We start from the raw sequence: 17,348 nt of genomic DNA, 5'->3' as shown, positions 1-17,348 counted from the left end.
TAACATCTATAAAAAACTTTTCGACAAAATTTGACAGAGATAATGTGGTATAAAATGATAAAAACTATCATATTAGGGACTCCCAACAACCAACTCATCTACCCATGCCGAAAACCCACCAGAGAAGACCTAATTTCCGAGTTAGACTTAGAGATCAATCCCAGCAGTCTTCCCTTTGGGTCATGGCTAATATATCGGCCATCAAACAAAGGTTTTGTGCCAAATCATGGTAGCAAACTGTTTTTATTAGTTCTTTCATGATGACTTGTGATGCTATCTTAACAACGTATGGGTGGAATTCATTAAGGTTATTCTGAGGAAACAGGTGAGCTAATACCTGTGTAGCTTTGGGATGACACAACGAATAATATTAATGACTCTCCTTCATAAAATACAGACACGTTTCTGTGACGTTTAGACGCCCTGTTCTTATAAACATTCTAATAAAATTGCAACTGTATTGACCATAAAAACTTTTGACAGCCTTTCATAAGTATAATTTCAAAATAATACTTATTTTCTGATTAATATAAATAAAGTAATTAATTAATTTTCTGTTTAATTTATTAATTTTCATATGGCTCATCGGAAGACCAGAGCAGAGCCATCCAAAAACCAGTAGCACAGACAAACCCATCCTGTTGAAATGAGATTTCATCAGGATGGGTTTCCCTCACCTGTGTCTAGAAATTTTAGTTTTCTAAGCTTATGTCTTCATTCTTTCTACCTGAGACTTTAAACTCGCCTCAAGAAAATTAAAATTCTGGTCACAGATGAGGGGAAACTTGTTCCCCTCGTGGGTAGCACAGTTGGTAGGATCGCCGTCCTTTCCACACCGGGTGAAAAAGGCTTGAGTTCGAATCCCATCGATGACAGGAAGAATTTTTATGGGTATTTTTTAAAACGTAGCTCAGTTAGTCGGTCTCGGGCAAGTGTAGCATGGTTTTTTATCCCAGGAACTCGGTTTTGATTCTAGAAAACAGAAAATCGACCTCAGAACAATAAGAACAACAACAAAAGTCCTGTTGGAATCCTGATTTTACGATTTTATGACATTATAGCTTCCACTTTTTGGCATTTTTCTTTTAGTATTAATAGTGGCCCACTTTTTGATATTCCATATTTAATGGCCCTGTTAATGACTCAAGTTTTACAGCTCAACTTTTGATGTTCCATGTACAATAGCCCCATTCTTAGTGATCCACGTTTTTTGGCCCCGCTCTAGGCAGCAGCATGTTTTGTGGCCCAACTTGCGATACCAGAAGCATATTTTGCTACTCACTTCTTAATGACCAATATTTTATGGCCTCAATACCAATTACAATGTACTGGAATTGGTATTGAGCCCAATACCAATTCCATTACACCTATTTTAGGAACCATTAATTTGTCCATCCTTGTATGTTCCACTTAACAACAATTACGATTACAGTTTGCAATAGGATTAACAACAAAAAGGGTTAACACCTTAATTGAGTTGAAAGATGGTCTTAGAAAAATACAAAATTACTTCGTGGCTTTGAAAAGTTTTTCTCGGGAACTTTTCCATTAAGAATGTACACGGATCGTTGAAAAGCTCCCAGTCTTTTGCAGCTGTGACTAATCTGTAGATAGAATTCCCACCATCGATCTTATTCTGCCACTCATAACTGAGAATGGAAGGAAAAATATCATTACTTAGGTCTGGAAATAGAATTTCTAGTATCAATAGTGTTCGTGTTGCCCATCCGAAAAGAAAAAACTAAATTGATTTTAAAGAAGAAACACACACACAGGTGGTGTTTCTTTTAAATGACTATTTAAATCCACGCAGATGGAAATAATTTACTAGAATAAAGCACCATCTGATGTTGATTTTTTATACGATTTTCCAAGCTTTCATTTGTTCTAAAACCAATTTACAGGGATGCTTTTTAAGTTGCCGAAGTGCCTCTTAAGTTCTTTAAAGTCTCTGCTGAATGCCATACCTCCAAACGCTTCCAATTGGGGTTAACTGTTGGTGGTGTCCACAGCAGCTGTTATGACGTCATAAGCAAACGTCTGAGTTTGAGGATACAGCACAAAAAAAGAAAGAACATAACTTAAACAGCTGTCTTTTGAGAAGCATCAAGGCCCCAATAACGGATAAGAGCCTGGATTTTCGAATATTAACACAAGCAGTTGAATCTCTATTGCCACAAATAAACTCTTCTTATCAATGCCTTTTATGGTGAAACCCTTTCAACGATTCAAAATTCTCGCAACTCAAAGGGAAAGAGAGCTAAGTTCTTCTCATGTTTGATAACCATAAGCAATTCTTACAAAACTGCATCGGTGGTAACCTCTGCATGCTTAAAAGCGGTTCTTAGGTTACACCCACGCAAACTCATCCATACTGGTTTGTTCATGATGAAGCCCTCATGGCATATTCCCTGTCTAAACATATCGGAGGAACTGTAAGACCATACTCACCATGATATCGTTTAATCGAAAATCCACACAGTTTGGTTATCTCCATGGCAGACCAGAGATAAATGGGTTGGTGATCTTTCTCGGTCATCTATTTGATCATTAAAGCGGATGCTGGAACGTGTCATTTCCTAGGACCAATACATTACCAAAGGTATTGAGACTAAGAAAATACATCGGTGTGATGATCGTATTATGCTGTGTAGGGTCTTCTTCGGATTGTAATACAGCGTATAGTTTTCATGAATATCCTTCTATCAAAATGTCCATGGGTCCGATCTCAACTCTGTGCAGGCCATCCAATTACTGTCATATATTCGACTGTTGCTGGCATAGTCAAATGTTTTCCAACTGCATACGATGTTCCAGGTGAGGGTCTTAAATTTATCAATTGAGAAATCCATCCCAATACTTCTGATAAGGTAGTGTAGCATAGATGAGAAAGAGGAGGATGGTCATTAAAATAACTCGTCCTTCACCATCATTTCGAGTAGTCAAAAAAGAAAAGAATAGTCATCAAATAAAAGAGAATCTCATTTATGGAGCTGTACATCAACCAGACCTAATTCAATTTGAAAACCTGCCAAATTCTATAAGTCTATGGAAAATAGCAACAGGATTGTGTAGTCGATTTGTGTAGTTCCATCAAGAGAACTAACCAAGAGTTATAACAGTGTGCCCATGGGAAATTACGCCCCCATAAAGTCCACGTTTTCCAGGAACACAATGAAATTATCCGGACTAACGTGTACTCCCAGAATCGCACAGTTTTTAATTTCAGTTGATATAATAACCATAAATACATCAGAGAAAGATTTTTATTCATATATATTTATGTTTATTACTTCTTTCGGTCTATTTTAAATATTTAAATCAACTGTGAGTTGATCGCTGGTTTGTGGACTTCCAAGATGATTTTTAAAATGTCATGGAAGCCAATGATCTATAGACATCCAATCGTTTAATAAATATCTTCCCACAAGTGAAAAATGTCAACCCACATCTTGTGGTGAATCTCATTTCGAATTTTTTTTCTTCGCGATTCCAGTAATGACGAATCCTACGTTGAATGATGTAAGTCCATCAGCGAATAACCTCTGGGGTATTTGTAGTGAGTAAATAATCTCTTACGCCTTTTCTTCTGTCATTTACTCTGCCAGAATGACGTACTAGACCTTGTATGAGTACCATGCCAACAGTTAAACCTACACAAAACCGCTCTCCATTTCGCAACATCCAAATGCTCATAGAATCCACTATTTTTAACCCAAAATATAAACCGTGTCGTGGTCTACTTCTCTGATGAGCCTCATATTTGCTCTAAACAACAAAATCCATATAGAACGTTTGGTTTTAAATGTAATTAATACCAGAAGGTGAAGAAACAGTTTTGTAGGTTACCATCAACTTTTAAGATTTTCAGTATGGACAAAAATAATGTTTTTCATCCGGGGCAAAAGAAGTGATTTTTCACAAGCCCTTCTTTATTCATCAGGGGCAAAATAATGCTTTTCAACAAGGGCAAAAACCAGCTCATTTCAGCAAGGGACAAAAATAATGCTTTTCATCCCGGAAAAATAGTAATTTCCCATCGGAAGGTTAAAAACACTTTCCATCAGTGGTTAAAATAGTATTTTGTCATTAGGGGGTTAAAATGATACTTTTCATCTTGGTTAACAGGGTGTTAGACAATACTTTCCCTTAGGGGTACAAACAGAAACTATGAACCCTATCTGTAAAACTCCTTTAGAATAATAAATATATAAACAAAATACTGATGTATTTTGGCAAGTTCAAGTATTTTGTCCTTAGAAAGAAATACTTGAACTATTTTGGTCCTGATTATATCCTTAGGTTACCTTTGTCCCAAGAAAATCCCTATTAATTCTGACTAAATACTGTTCCCCGAATAGATGCAAAATTATGTGCAAGATATTTGGTTTTCTTGGCTCTTTCTTCATGGATCTCACGAAAGAAATAAATTACTTTTCTCTTTGAGTGTGCCAAAAAAACTTATTCAACAGGTTGAAATAAAAGTACATCGCATCAAAGATGCAAGATGGAGAGAATATGCTTTACCGTTAGCAAAGATTCGTGATTAAGATTCCAAAGATTGAAATGATGATTCTAATCTCCAATTCGATTCTTTAATATAATTAAAGCTGGATTTTGATGAAGGTACATTACAAAACTGTTTATTAATGAGCTCAAGACATTGCGAGGACTTTCAGACTGCTCCAAACAGTCTTTTAAATGATTAATTAGATCAATCATCATTACTTTCCTCCATCTTTTTTTTTCCTTCTATCCATTAACAAGTTATCAAAACAGGTAAATAAATGTAAACTTACTTACCACAAGAACAAATGAGGTCGAAGGTCAGGTTTTCATGCTAAACGCACACAGCGTACTAAACAAGTCACCAGTTCTAGACAGTAATAACACAGAGGGGGTCACCGACAGATCGAACACAACCCGCCCCCAAAGAAAGCTTAGGGAACGTTTCTCTCCACACACCAGCTAGGTTATGAAGACGTCAGCCTCAGCAGCTACTTTTGATAACGGCTCGCCGTGAGCATGTCCTTCAAGTGGGTCACGTGGGGTTTCACTGCGCATGATTTCTACTGTCTCTCTCTCTTTCTCTCTGTCCTTCAGTCTTCTCGGAGTTTCTATATGAGCGTCAGAATAAATTTTAAGCTTCGAAAGTTACGTAGGCGTGTAATTGAGAGATTGCATCCATTATTGTTGATGCCACTAAGAACAAAATATAAAAAAGTGAAATAAAATTTCTAGATCCGGGACCAGCAGCTGAAGAGAATTATTTACCATCTACAAGCTACGAAAAATAAATGCGCACTCGAAACGTAAGCCAATTTGCGTTGTCATTACTAAATTTAAGTGCGGGCGAATACCGACCAGGTCAAAGCACTGTGGTGAAACGATCGAACCTGTTTAAGAATTCAAGACTTGCCTTTTCATTGCCCAATATTTCGCCGATGGCCAAAGGGACCAAATTACGTTTTGCCAACTCCATATTTTAACTACATCGATCGTATATGACTGTTTGTCGCTAATTACTCTTTACAGACTCCATGATTCACCGGGTGGAGGTCACGAATCAATAATACAATAGCATTCGATGAATCCACCAAAAGAGAAAAGTAAAATATCGAATCGGGTAATTAAAACAAAACACAAAATGTTTTGTTTTAATCCTTCGTATATTTTGAATAATAACAACTCTTTACAGTCCTGGAATCTCAAAATGCAACTTAATTTGCTATTAAGTTCCATTTTGAGAATGTTTCAAGTGTGTTCCATATTCATAAAGACCTCGGATCTTCAAGGACTCTCTATCCGGTTTATAAATTCCTCAAATGGAGACAGATCCGATTTATAGATGCCTCATTTGAGTTAGATTACAGATTTGTCGATCCCTGGAGTACTCTGGTGTAGCTGTTTCTGGCTTATTTTAGGTAATTCATTAGCGCGTTCTTCTACAGGGGCATTTTCCATCTTCTGGATCGTAGCAATAAAGCCAAATCGTTCTTGAGGGACACCCATAAATCTTCATTAACCCAAATCAAGACAGCTATGCTTACAATGAGCCTGTTTAACCAGCAGATGCAAGGCAATGTCTTGTCCACAGACAATAAGGAACAGCTTCCGCTATTATGAGAAGAAATAATAAAAGAACCTTGTCCCGAAAATTGATTTAGTGACTGATTTCCACATAATACTCTTCCTTATTGTCTGCTACATTTCCTTTGGGTACAAACAGCATGAGTTCCTGTTTTCATCTCCTTTAAACTCGAGAATTTGTCTTAACACAATGCTCAAGAAACATCATTTACTCTTGGTAGTTGCTCCTTCTTCCGGAAATGATGCATACGAATATCTGTTCCGTGACTTCCCTCATCAGCGTCTGTTTACTTTTAAGTTGGGTATCTCCGCAGTAGAGTGTCTGAAAACGAATTTGTGGTCTCGCTAGATCATTACTTTGTTTCTGTGGTGGCTGAGATAGATTCAATAAATGCTCTTCCTCCTCAGTGGGAGGTTACTCGCATAACAAAACCATCCTAATATTTGCCACCAAGTGTAAAAATCACATTTCTTCAGTAATAAAAGAGAAAATTGCAAACATTGTTGACCGCTATCATCAGTCTCTATTTTATCTATAATATTGCACGATCTCTGCGCCACCTATTGAATTCACTAGAAACATTGCAAAGGGTTGAAAAGAAGGTGTACTGTAATGATCAAACTTGCAGTTCTGCTTTCAGTTGTAAACTTGAAGACAAAGTGATATTTCTTAGGACTAGCGAGCGAGTAGTATTTGCTAGCGTTTACTATGGGCCCTTGTCAGTGGCCCAGCAAGCAAAGGATTTATTGGCCTCTAGTATGAGAAATTGTTTGCAGACCTGAAAATTTTAACGTCATCTGCGTATATCAAGAGTTTAATTTGCTGTTGTACTGTTGATAAAGATGTTGAAGAGAAGGGACCTTGTGGGAATCCACTGCGAGGAAAAAAGTAGCTGGATTTTATTCCTTTGATGTGGATACACACCTATTTGATGGTAAACTTGCACACTACTGGAGTACTCGAACCTCCGCAACTCAGAGAGAAAAATAGGTGATCATAAATGAGGAATATGAAAGGAACTTAGTTTTAACAGCTCTGAATTCAACTCAGATGCAAGTCCTGGGTTTAGGTAATTCCTGAGGTCATCATGTTTGATATTACTAGTAGGACTAGTACGAAAGGTTCTGGACTTCATTTGGTTCGGAGAGGCTCATCCTTATGGAGTGGAAAAGGAGTTTCTAGTTTGGAAGAATGAACCAACTCATGCATTGAATTTGCGTTGAGATTGAATTCTGGGTCTTGTGGTTATTTTTCTAATGAACTTATATGTGAGATATAAGAGAATGGAAGGTGCAGTCATTATATATTAGAAGATGAAGAGTGCTTTAATTAGCACACACTCCCCTGGCAAAAATAACCAGAAATCCCATAAATTTTCCATCTTCCATCTTCAGGAAACATTTTCAAATAATGCTTGAAACAACTATTACATCTGTCAAAAGACAAGATTAACACCTTTTTGGACTTTGGGCGACTCTCTTTTGTCAACAACAACCTTTCCTCCTCCTCCTCCTCTTAGAAAAATAAAGATCGGCCCTAAGTAAGTTTCTAATGGTTAATCTGGATTATGCTGTCCAACAAATGGAGATTGCTACGCACAGACGTACACACTGCCAACGAATCAGACCCGCATCTATAGGAAAGTGAAGAGTCCTATACTTTTAGCGGGACAGTATACATTTGTTCGAAAGAATTTAAAACATTAAAGACTGTTTTAAAACTCTTTCTCCAGTAATTACAAATCCCCCTAATGAACCTAAATTCTTCCTTCTCTAACGTCTGGTACTTTTCAATGTTCAAATCGATCCAATCGCAATTGAAAACAAAATAAAACAACAGGGAGACGATGCATATTCTGATTATGTGTTATTGGGTGTTCTAGCCCCTTTTCCCCCCCTCGGAAAAGGAGATATCTTGAGTTGAGATCTGTACACAGAGATGAATCATAAAATCCTTCTCCTGGGAGGAAGACAACTTTATCCACGACTGTATCCATCTGATGAAACAGAAACATCATAAGAATTATCTTAATTATCTCCAGACACTTCACACGTCTGGGACTGTAAGTGGGGACCTGCGATCAAGCCCCTTGACATCCCTCCCATATCCTATTATCTGCAGTTCAATGATTGTCGTTGTTTCACTGTAAGGATGAGCCGGAAATAGCCCTCCAAGGACCGGCGATGCGTCGGGCTAGATGTGATAAAGCACGAAGGATGTTATTATTTACTTTGAGCGCGTGGCTTATCTTGTTAGACCGGGGGGAGGCGGGGGGAATGGGAGGTCTCATCAACACTTCCATTTCTAAGGCACTACGTGTTTCAACCTGTGCAGGAGAATAAGGAGGTGTCATTCGTAAAGAAACCCAAACTCTGTGGACTATCTTGGCTGATATTGTAGAAAGAAATACGTCTGAGGGAGGGGGTCGATTCCAGCGATCATCATCTGCCCCCAACACATTTCTCTTCATAGCGTTTATTCATCCATCCAGTCTCTTCCATCAAAAATCAATAATGCTGATTCGAACTGCCCTATTTTCAATGAATGCTTTCTAAATCCTTAACCAGCCGTGGTGTCACTTTTAGGAAGGATTTGGATTTAAAAAGATCATTCGATTTGCCATTATGTTTACGTGTTGTTTGACCGATCATTGAATGATCTCATGTGACAAATCCATGAGCATAGTTGCTTAAAGATTCACCTTTCCATCTCTATTTTGTATTGAGATGGTTAAAATTGGTCCTGTACCCATTGTTTATCCAATTTTGTTGATTCTGCGTCTGGAAAATCAAATTTTGCAACCGAATGTTGTAAAACTGAACGAGATGCAGTCTATGATCCAGCTGATCACGTGATATTCCCACGGTTTCCCAATACTTTTGCTAAGGTAATGTACTTTATACGTTTCTTTAACAAACAGTCGTATAAAATATCCAAAACCTTGACCAATCGAACTCAATTAGCCGTTTTAGGTTTTCCAATTATTTCATCTTGATAAATTATCTATATTCGGTGTATTTTTTGTTACTTTTTTACAAATACATAAAACAAAAATGGCCAATGGCCTGTTCATAATCTAGTACTCTCTTACTTTTTATTCACTTTCTGGCTGGGTTATTAGAATGTAATCCCATTGCTGGTAAACGAGATATTTCTTCGCTTCATTTATCCCTTCTCTTCGAAAGAGAGAGAGAATTCTGAACTCCATCACTCTATTTTAATAGAGTAAAGTCGAGTGCAACTTTGCTTAGTTATCAGCAGAGTTTAAACGTATCTGACAGAGTTATTGGACCAGAAGAATTAAACTTTTAAATCACTTTAAAATCATATTTTGTTGTAGATGACAAAATGGCAAATAATAAATTAATTTCCAATTCGTATAAATAATCATTTGCATAAATAAAAACAGCAAGTGATGGAACAAAATAGTCTCTTTGTAGCGCTGAAGAGATTGTAGATATTTAACAATTAATAACTTCTGTATACAATTAAATGATGGTTAGACTGATGTGGTGCCACCTGGGGGACGAAAACAGAACGATGCTCGTCTAGGATAAAAACTCAGTTATAATTTTAATATTTTAAGATAAATATTATAAAATAAATTAAATAATTAATAAAATAATGTTAAATGTTTAATAAAAATTAAATAAATTCGATTTTAATACGAATTTTTATATTTCTTAAAATAATTATTATATGATGAATGATATAAATTTTATTAATTCATAAATATAAATATTTTTATTATAAATAATTAATAAAATGAATATGTATAAGTAAGAATATGTATAAATAATTAATAAAATTATGTTTAATATTTAATAAGAGATCAAATATTGATTTTAATGTAAAGTTTACCTTTATTAAAATAACTATTATAATTATTGATTAATTAAAATAATTATTATTTGTTTGGAAGAACAGTAAGAGAAAACCCAGTTTTTAAAAAGATTTAGCAATATTTAGTGCTGGTTATGCCAAGAGATTACAAGTCAGGATGATTCCTAATAGAAGTATGTGACCTTGTCTAGAAATCGAAGTATCGTGCAAGATGAGTAGTAGAAGAAGTAGACTATTTTTTGACAAGGAGAAAGGAGTGGAAGAAAGAATTGAACCTTGGGGAACACCAGCATTAGTTCTGAAGTTAGAAGACGGACTGCCATCTATTGTTAATCGCAACGTGTAGTCAGAGAGAATACTGGCTATCCAGTTACAAAAAAACAGTCGGAAATCCATGAGGAGAACTTGTTTACGAGACCTTACGCTAAACACGAACAAAAGCCTTAGAAATGTCAAGAGCAACTGCTTGAGTTTCAGCAAACTTTTGCCCTTATGGGTAGCACAGTTGTTAGAATCGCCGTCCTCCCAACACCGAGTGGAAAAGAATGTCCTGTTAATGACCAGAGGAATTTTTCCGGGCCTTTTTCACAACGTGGCTGAGTTAGCGGTTTCAGGAGAGGACAGCATGGTTTTTCCTCCCGGAAACTCGGGTTTTTTGTCCAGCAGACAGAAAATCGACCACGCAATTTACAGACAGGATACACGAAGCAATATGGCCTTAGTCGCTAATGCTTCTAAAACACTACTACAACAACTTTTTAACATAATTAACAATTTCTCATTTGCCCTTCTTTTTGATACTATCGAAAGAATTGTTTTTTCTTCCTAGAACAATTTCAAACACGATAATCTTATTTTACTGCGGTCTTATTTCTTACAATTGTGTCTTTAAGACATTGATGAGATGTCTGTCTGCGCTGAATTATTTATTTCATACGTGACTGTCCCCAACTGGTAAAATCGGTATCAAAGCTAAAATAGTAAAGCAACGCCTTGAGATAAAATCAAACAAACAAAGGGAGGAAATAAGATATCAAATAAGCAATTAACTTTCTGTTGCCAAAGAATTCTTAACATCGTCTTAGAAGAAGTTAAAAATGATTATTGCTGTAAAAGAAGCTTAGATACCATAGTTACTATATGTGGCTATCTTTCTATTTACTTACCTTTTTTTCCATCCCTATCCTTTTATCTTTCCATTCTCTTCTGTTTATATCTTTACTGCTCTGACTTATGTAATCGATGGTACTGTATTATAAAAATAAGATATGACCTTTGAAATTTTAATGGATGTCTGAAATACGATTTTCGCATAGTAAACATTGAAATAAGTAAAATTGTATTAAATAATAAAAATGTCTACTCAATGACAGCTGTATATGACCTTCGCACTGACAAGTGGTCCGTTGAAGATTCCCCAAAGCAAGAACACTCAAAGTTTGTCGTTTTTGTGTACATAAATCCGTTTATTTATATATATAAACACAAAAAATCTAAGACTGCAATATTTCTTAGTAAACAAAGTTTCTAATAAGTACTTTTTCCATCCTTTTTGGAAATGTCTTCAGAAATAACTTCTAACTATAAACACGCAATGCTCAGCTATTATTCTGATTAAGAGATTGCTAACAGAGTTTTCTGCTTTAACAAATTCTGGACAATATTTAGCTCTTTTTTTTTTTTTTTTTTGACTTCATCAAATTCTGGACAATATTTAGCTATTTTTCTTTACTGCAACAAATTCTAGACAATATTTAGCTATCTTTTTTTTTTACTTCAACAAATTCTAGACAATATTTCGCTTTTTTTTTTTTTTTGACTTCAACAAATTCTACACAATATTTAGCTATTTTTTTGACTTCAACAAATTCTGGACAATATTTAGCTATTTTTTTTACTTCAACAAATTCTACAATATTTAGCTATCTTTTTTTTTTTTACTTGAACAAATTCTAGACAATATTTAGCTTTTTTTTTTTTTTGACTTCAACAGATTCTAGACAATATTCCGCTATTTTTTTGACTTCAACAAATTCTGGACAATATTTAGCTATTTGTTTTTTACTTCAACAAATTCTAGACAATATTCCGCTATTTTTTTGACTTCAATAAATTCTGGAAAAAATTTAGCTATTTTTTGACTTCAACAAATTCTGGACAATATTTAGCTATTTTTTTTTTTTACTTCAACAAATTCTAGACAATATTTAGTTATTTTTTTGACTTCAACAAATTCCTGACAATATTTAGTTATTTTTTTGACTTCAACAAATTCCTGACAATATTTAGCTATTTTTTTTTACTTCAACAAATTCTAGACAATATTTAGTTATTTTTTTGACTTCAACAAATTCCTGACAATATTTAGCTATTTTTTTTTTACTTCAACAAATTCTAGACAATATTCCGCTATTTTTTTGACTTCAACAAATTCTGGAAAATATTTAGCTATTTTTTTGACTTCAACAAATTCTGGACAATATTTAGCTATTTTTTTTTTTTTTTTTTTGACTTCAACAAATTCTAGACAATATTTAGCTATTTTTTTTTTTTTACTTCAACAAATTCTAGACAATATTTAGTTATTTTTTTGACTTCAACAAATTCCTGACAATATTTAGCTATTTTTTTTTTACTTCAACAAATTCTAGACAATATTTAGCTTTTTTTTGACCAACAAATCCTGGAATCTAAATGGAATTGAAAATTGCATAATAAAATTGCCAACGAGCACATTTGGACGTCGAGGCGAACGCCCTCTAGTGGCTAATTTTTTTCACAAAAAAATTTTTAACTTGGAAAAAAAATTTGCGAAATTTTTTTTTCAAGCCTTCACAAAAAAATTTAAAAACTTGAACTTCTTCCGCACTAATGCATGATTAATCTCACTCTTGCACTACCGCATGATTTAGTTTCTTACGTTCATTTAAATTTGGCGTTTCTATAAAATTAGTATTTATTTAAATAATTTTCATATTTTTGAAAATAGATTAAACACAATTAGTTGTGTTTATAATAGCGTAGTTTTTTTCATAAATAAATTAACTTTCTGTTCATTTTTATTGTTTCAAATGGCGCTTTTGTAATTATTACTCTGTCTTCAAGTGGTTCTCTTTTTTTTTTAATTAACAAGTAAAGTAACGAAGCAGTACGACTCCATATTTAGAAATCCCCCAAAAAAATTCAAGGGGCAGGTTTGCCTTATTTTTTATCACTGCTTGAAATTATCCTAATGTCCTAATAAATCCAGCTCCTCTCGATTATTATTATTATTATTATTATTATTATTATTATTATTATTATTATTATTATTATTATTATTATTAGCCATATGGTGGAGAGAGAGAGAGAGAAGGGAATCACCAAGGAAGAGAAAACTACATTATGGTATGAAGATAAAAGTCACAACGAAGTCTGGGATTTCTAGATTTATTTGATTTTTTGAATTTTTTATTTGATTCGATTTTTAATTTTTTTTATTTGATTTTATTGATTTTTATTTGATTTACTTTTATCTGATTTATTTTATTTTATGGACTTTTATTTGATTTTTTATTTAATTTCACTTTTAATTTTTTATTGATTTGATTTTTAATTTTTATTGATTTTTTATTTTAATTTTTAGTTGATTTTTTATTTTAATTTTTTATTGATTTTTTATTTGATTTTTAATTTTCTATTGATTTTTATACGCTTTTATTTTTGATATTTAATTTGATTTCAGTTTTATTCAGATTTCAGATATTTAATTTGATTTCATATTCAAATTTTATGTTGATTTGATTCGATTTTTGTTTTGAAATAATTGATTTTTCAATTGATTCGATTTTTGATTTTTAATTGATTTTTCATTTGATGTGATTCTATTTAATCTGATTTTTGATTTGATTTTTGATTGGTTATTTATTTTTAATTTGTTTTCATTTATTTGTTATTTATTATTAATTATTATTTTGATTGATTTTTTATTTGATTATTATTTGATTGACTTTTATTTGATTCTTATTTAATTTGATTTGATTGATTTTGATTTAATCTAATTCTTGATTTGATTTGATTGATTTTGATTTAATCTGATTCTTGATTTGATTTGATTGATTTTGATTTAATCTGATTCTTGATTTGATTTGACTGATTTTTTATTTTCTTATTTTTTAAATTAATCTCAGACAACCGACTGAGATTTATTTTAAAGACAACCAACCATTTCACTAACATCAATAACTTCCTTGAGCGTAAGACTGTAGTCTGTCTTTCTTCGGGAAGACAACAAATAAAATGCAAGAATTTTGTTAACAACATACCGAAAACGCCAGATTTCTCTCGAACAAAACTAACTTCTTGTCTCTTCTGTCCATCCTCCCCCCCATAGAGGAGGTCAAGCTGAAGTCTTCGTCGGCGTAAAGATGTTTCCTGTCTTCCGCGCTGTATTGTTCCTCGGAAGCCTAAGACCGGATGCCATGCATGCGAACATAATGGAGTATATCTGTGTCAGTGAGAGCAAAGGTCTCTCGCATGGTCTACTGAGAATGGCAGAACAGCAGCGATATTGATCAAAGAAGGATTCTACCGCCCTAGCGAGACATTAAAATCTCGATACTGAACGCAATAAATAAAACCTCCATTAATTAAAGAAACCAGGGATTTTTAATAACCTATAGGGAAGAAGATGGGTACTGGAACCCATCGAAACCGTCCAACATCAATCCGATGGGTATTTCGAGAATTGATGGAAAAAAATGGTTTTTCTTTCTTTCCTTAGGAAATCCAACAAGCCAGTCAAGGAGCAGAAGAGAATTTAAACGGAACGGAACCCTCTTCGACGTCATCTCTTCAACTTGGTGAGTAGTCTTGACCAAAGCGGATGTAGCTAATAGCCTACAATCCAATCAAATGTCACGCGATGTGTGTGGTAATCCACATTATGCCATTAGCAGATGACGTCACGTGACAGTATATCGAAGTTCATCTACTTTCTACCAGCAGCAATTATCCACGATGTTCCAACCATCCGGAATGTTTGTTAATATGGAGAGCTCCGATGACAGGTCATTGCAGGGACTGTGGCAAGAACATCCTGTATTGATGCCATCATGCCCGACCCACATCTATTTAGAGTGATCTTTTTTCCCATCACCATCAGGAGCATGGCCTCATTTCACTAATGAGCATCGAGCTGTTTATTGTAGTCTGTTTCTGGCTTATAGTTGGTTCGTTGTTAAGGTGAGGAAAAATGCAAGAATTCGTTTATAATTACATTTAATATTTCGCTTTTTCCGAATAGAGTGATTTACTTGTTCCATGATGACTCCCAGCAGTTCCTGAAACTCACAGCAACTTGTTTTCCAGGCTGCTGCGCATTCCAATGGAAGCAGTGCAAGAATCACTTTGACCTCTACCTGCGGCTACTGTTAATCCATTAGTCTGTGACCCCCCCCCCAAACTATCAGTTTTCCGACCCACCTAACACTGCCTCAAAGCATCAGCAAACACTCTTGCACCTCTTCTATTTAAGTGTACCCCATCCCTGTAGAAGCAGTCCACTCCTGTAAGCATAGACCACTCTAAGAAAATTTCCACCCCCATGAGCCTTTGACAATCTCTCCAGGACCGAACTGATTGACAAGGCTCTCATCATATACTCCCTCCTATCGTGCGAATTTCAGACGCTTTCAAATTCAATCCTAACTCGCGACTTTTTCCCAACATTGCCCTGTACTTGTTAAGTCCTCAGATCTCCTACTCTTAATGTCATTAGTTCCAACATGTACAACAATATCACCTTTTGTGCCCTTACAAGATTATATCTGCTCTACAACGTCATCAACTTTTGCCCCTGGCAGACACACCCTGGTCCTATTCCACCTATCATTTTTGTATAATATATTCCCAGTCTCTCTCTGACAATTGAGTCACCGACAACGGCTAGTTCCTGTGGGACCAGTGCATTCTGCCTTGGGGGATTGCCACTGTTGCCTGATGAAGAAGTGCAATCTCTGGAGCTGATGTGAGCAGCTTTGAGCTTGATAGAATATTAATTATTACAGGTTCCGGACCCGTGATAAAGTTATTAAAACACGTATGCAGCATGAATTATAATCCTCTTCTGACACTGATTATGGTGACTTAGGCCAAGATGTATCAAATGATCTTCCATTACTTTTAACCCTAAAAAGATCTGATTAAATTACCAGAATTATCGACAAGATTGGAACTTTTCTATATTGAGTTGAATGGAATAATTGCTCAGCTATTGGCCCACCTAACACCAGATATATATATATATATATATATATATATATATATATATATAGAGAGAGAGAGAGAGAGAGAGAGAGAGAGAGAAAGAGAGAGATGACGTCTTTCGTTGATTTGATTCTTGACACAAAGAAAGAGACGTCTCTCAAAGAGTATCTCTGAAAATTGAATGGGTAATGCGAAATGCTGTCCTCGAAAGCGGATCTGAATCTGTGGAAAACTGAAATAATCTTCAATTTACGCTATACAGGAAATATTTCAGCCTCCCCTTATATTCATTCACCTTTCAGCTGAAAGAAATCTTTCTTTCTTTCCAATCTCATTGCCATTCTTAGAGCGGCTATGTATCGTCGAAGTTGAATACAATGGAACCACTGCCAGACGTCTCTCTGTACTCTTGGGAAATAATAGCACACACTCGAAGTGTTATCTCTTCTGTCTGCCAGCCTTTCCAAGGCTCTAAATAAATACTTATTGGCCGAGGTTGTAGTTACTTCACTCCTTTTCTCAGCAATTCTGTGTACACTTGCATGGTGATGATGATGGCTTCATCCACGTTCGCTTTCTTTTTCATCCAGCCAACACTCACAACATCTCAATCAACGCAGAAAGAAAGACCAGCAAATAGATTAGAGTGAGAGAAAGATAGATATATATTCCAGCTACAGGAAACAGCAAAACGTCCAAGGACTTATTTCACAAAGGAGAAAGCGAACGCCTTCTAAAATACCAACAACCCTCCTTCCTCATATTTCGCTTCTACATACGTAAACTGAGTCTCCACTTCAACAAATTTTTCTCTCTTTTCAAAGTCGGTTTTATCAAGAGCAGGCAAGTGAGAAACCACCAGGGGGCGAAGAAGTGTTTTCTCTTCTGCAGGTCGACTCTATAAACACTCCAAGTTTGAACAGGTCACTCACTGTCTCTCTGGAGACGCTGTTTTCGCTCAATTCGTTATCAGCGAACCCATCTTGTAGGGACTGTATTACAATAGCTAGCGCTTGGCTGAAAGGATAGTTTGAAGAATGAAAAAAAACACAAGGACACAGAAGGTCAGAAGTAATACGAACGCTCCAGGGTGGGTGCAACTCCCCATCTAGAGTAAACCTTCTAGAAAGAGAAACTCTACACTGTATCCGGGAGTTGGAAATTAGAA

General features: G+C 35.1%; 1 protein-coding gene across 2 annotated transcripts in view; it reads right to left on the bottom strand.

Moving 5' to 3' along the window:
* LOC150090690 (calcitonin gene-related peptide type 1 receptor-like) overlaps positions 1-4,988 on the bottom strand; it is a 147,012-nt gene extending 142,024 nt beyond the window's left edge. For both annotated transcript variants that reach the window (XM_090372283.1, XM_090372278.1), the window contains exon 1: positions 4,804-4,988. The gene's annotated coding sequence lies outside the window, so the exon portion shown is untranslated. The remainder of the gene's footprint in view (positions 1-4,803) is intronic.
* Positions 4,989-17,348: the final 12,360 nt, after the last annotated feature.

The sequence above is a fragment of the Mastigoproctus giganteus genome, chromosome 1 (assembly GCF_048544385.1).
Source record: "Mastigoproctus giganteus isolate SK-2022 chromosome 1, ASM4854438v1, whole genome shotgun sequence".
In the NCBI taxonomy this organism is placed as follows: domain Eukaryota; kingdom Metazoa; phylum Arthropoda; class Arachnida; order Uropygi; family Thelyphonidae; genus Mastigoproctus; species Mastigoproctus giganteus.
Note: the sequence above shows the minus strand (reverse complement) of the source record. Positions and strands in the feature narration are given on the sequence as shown.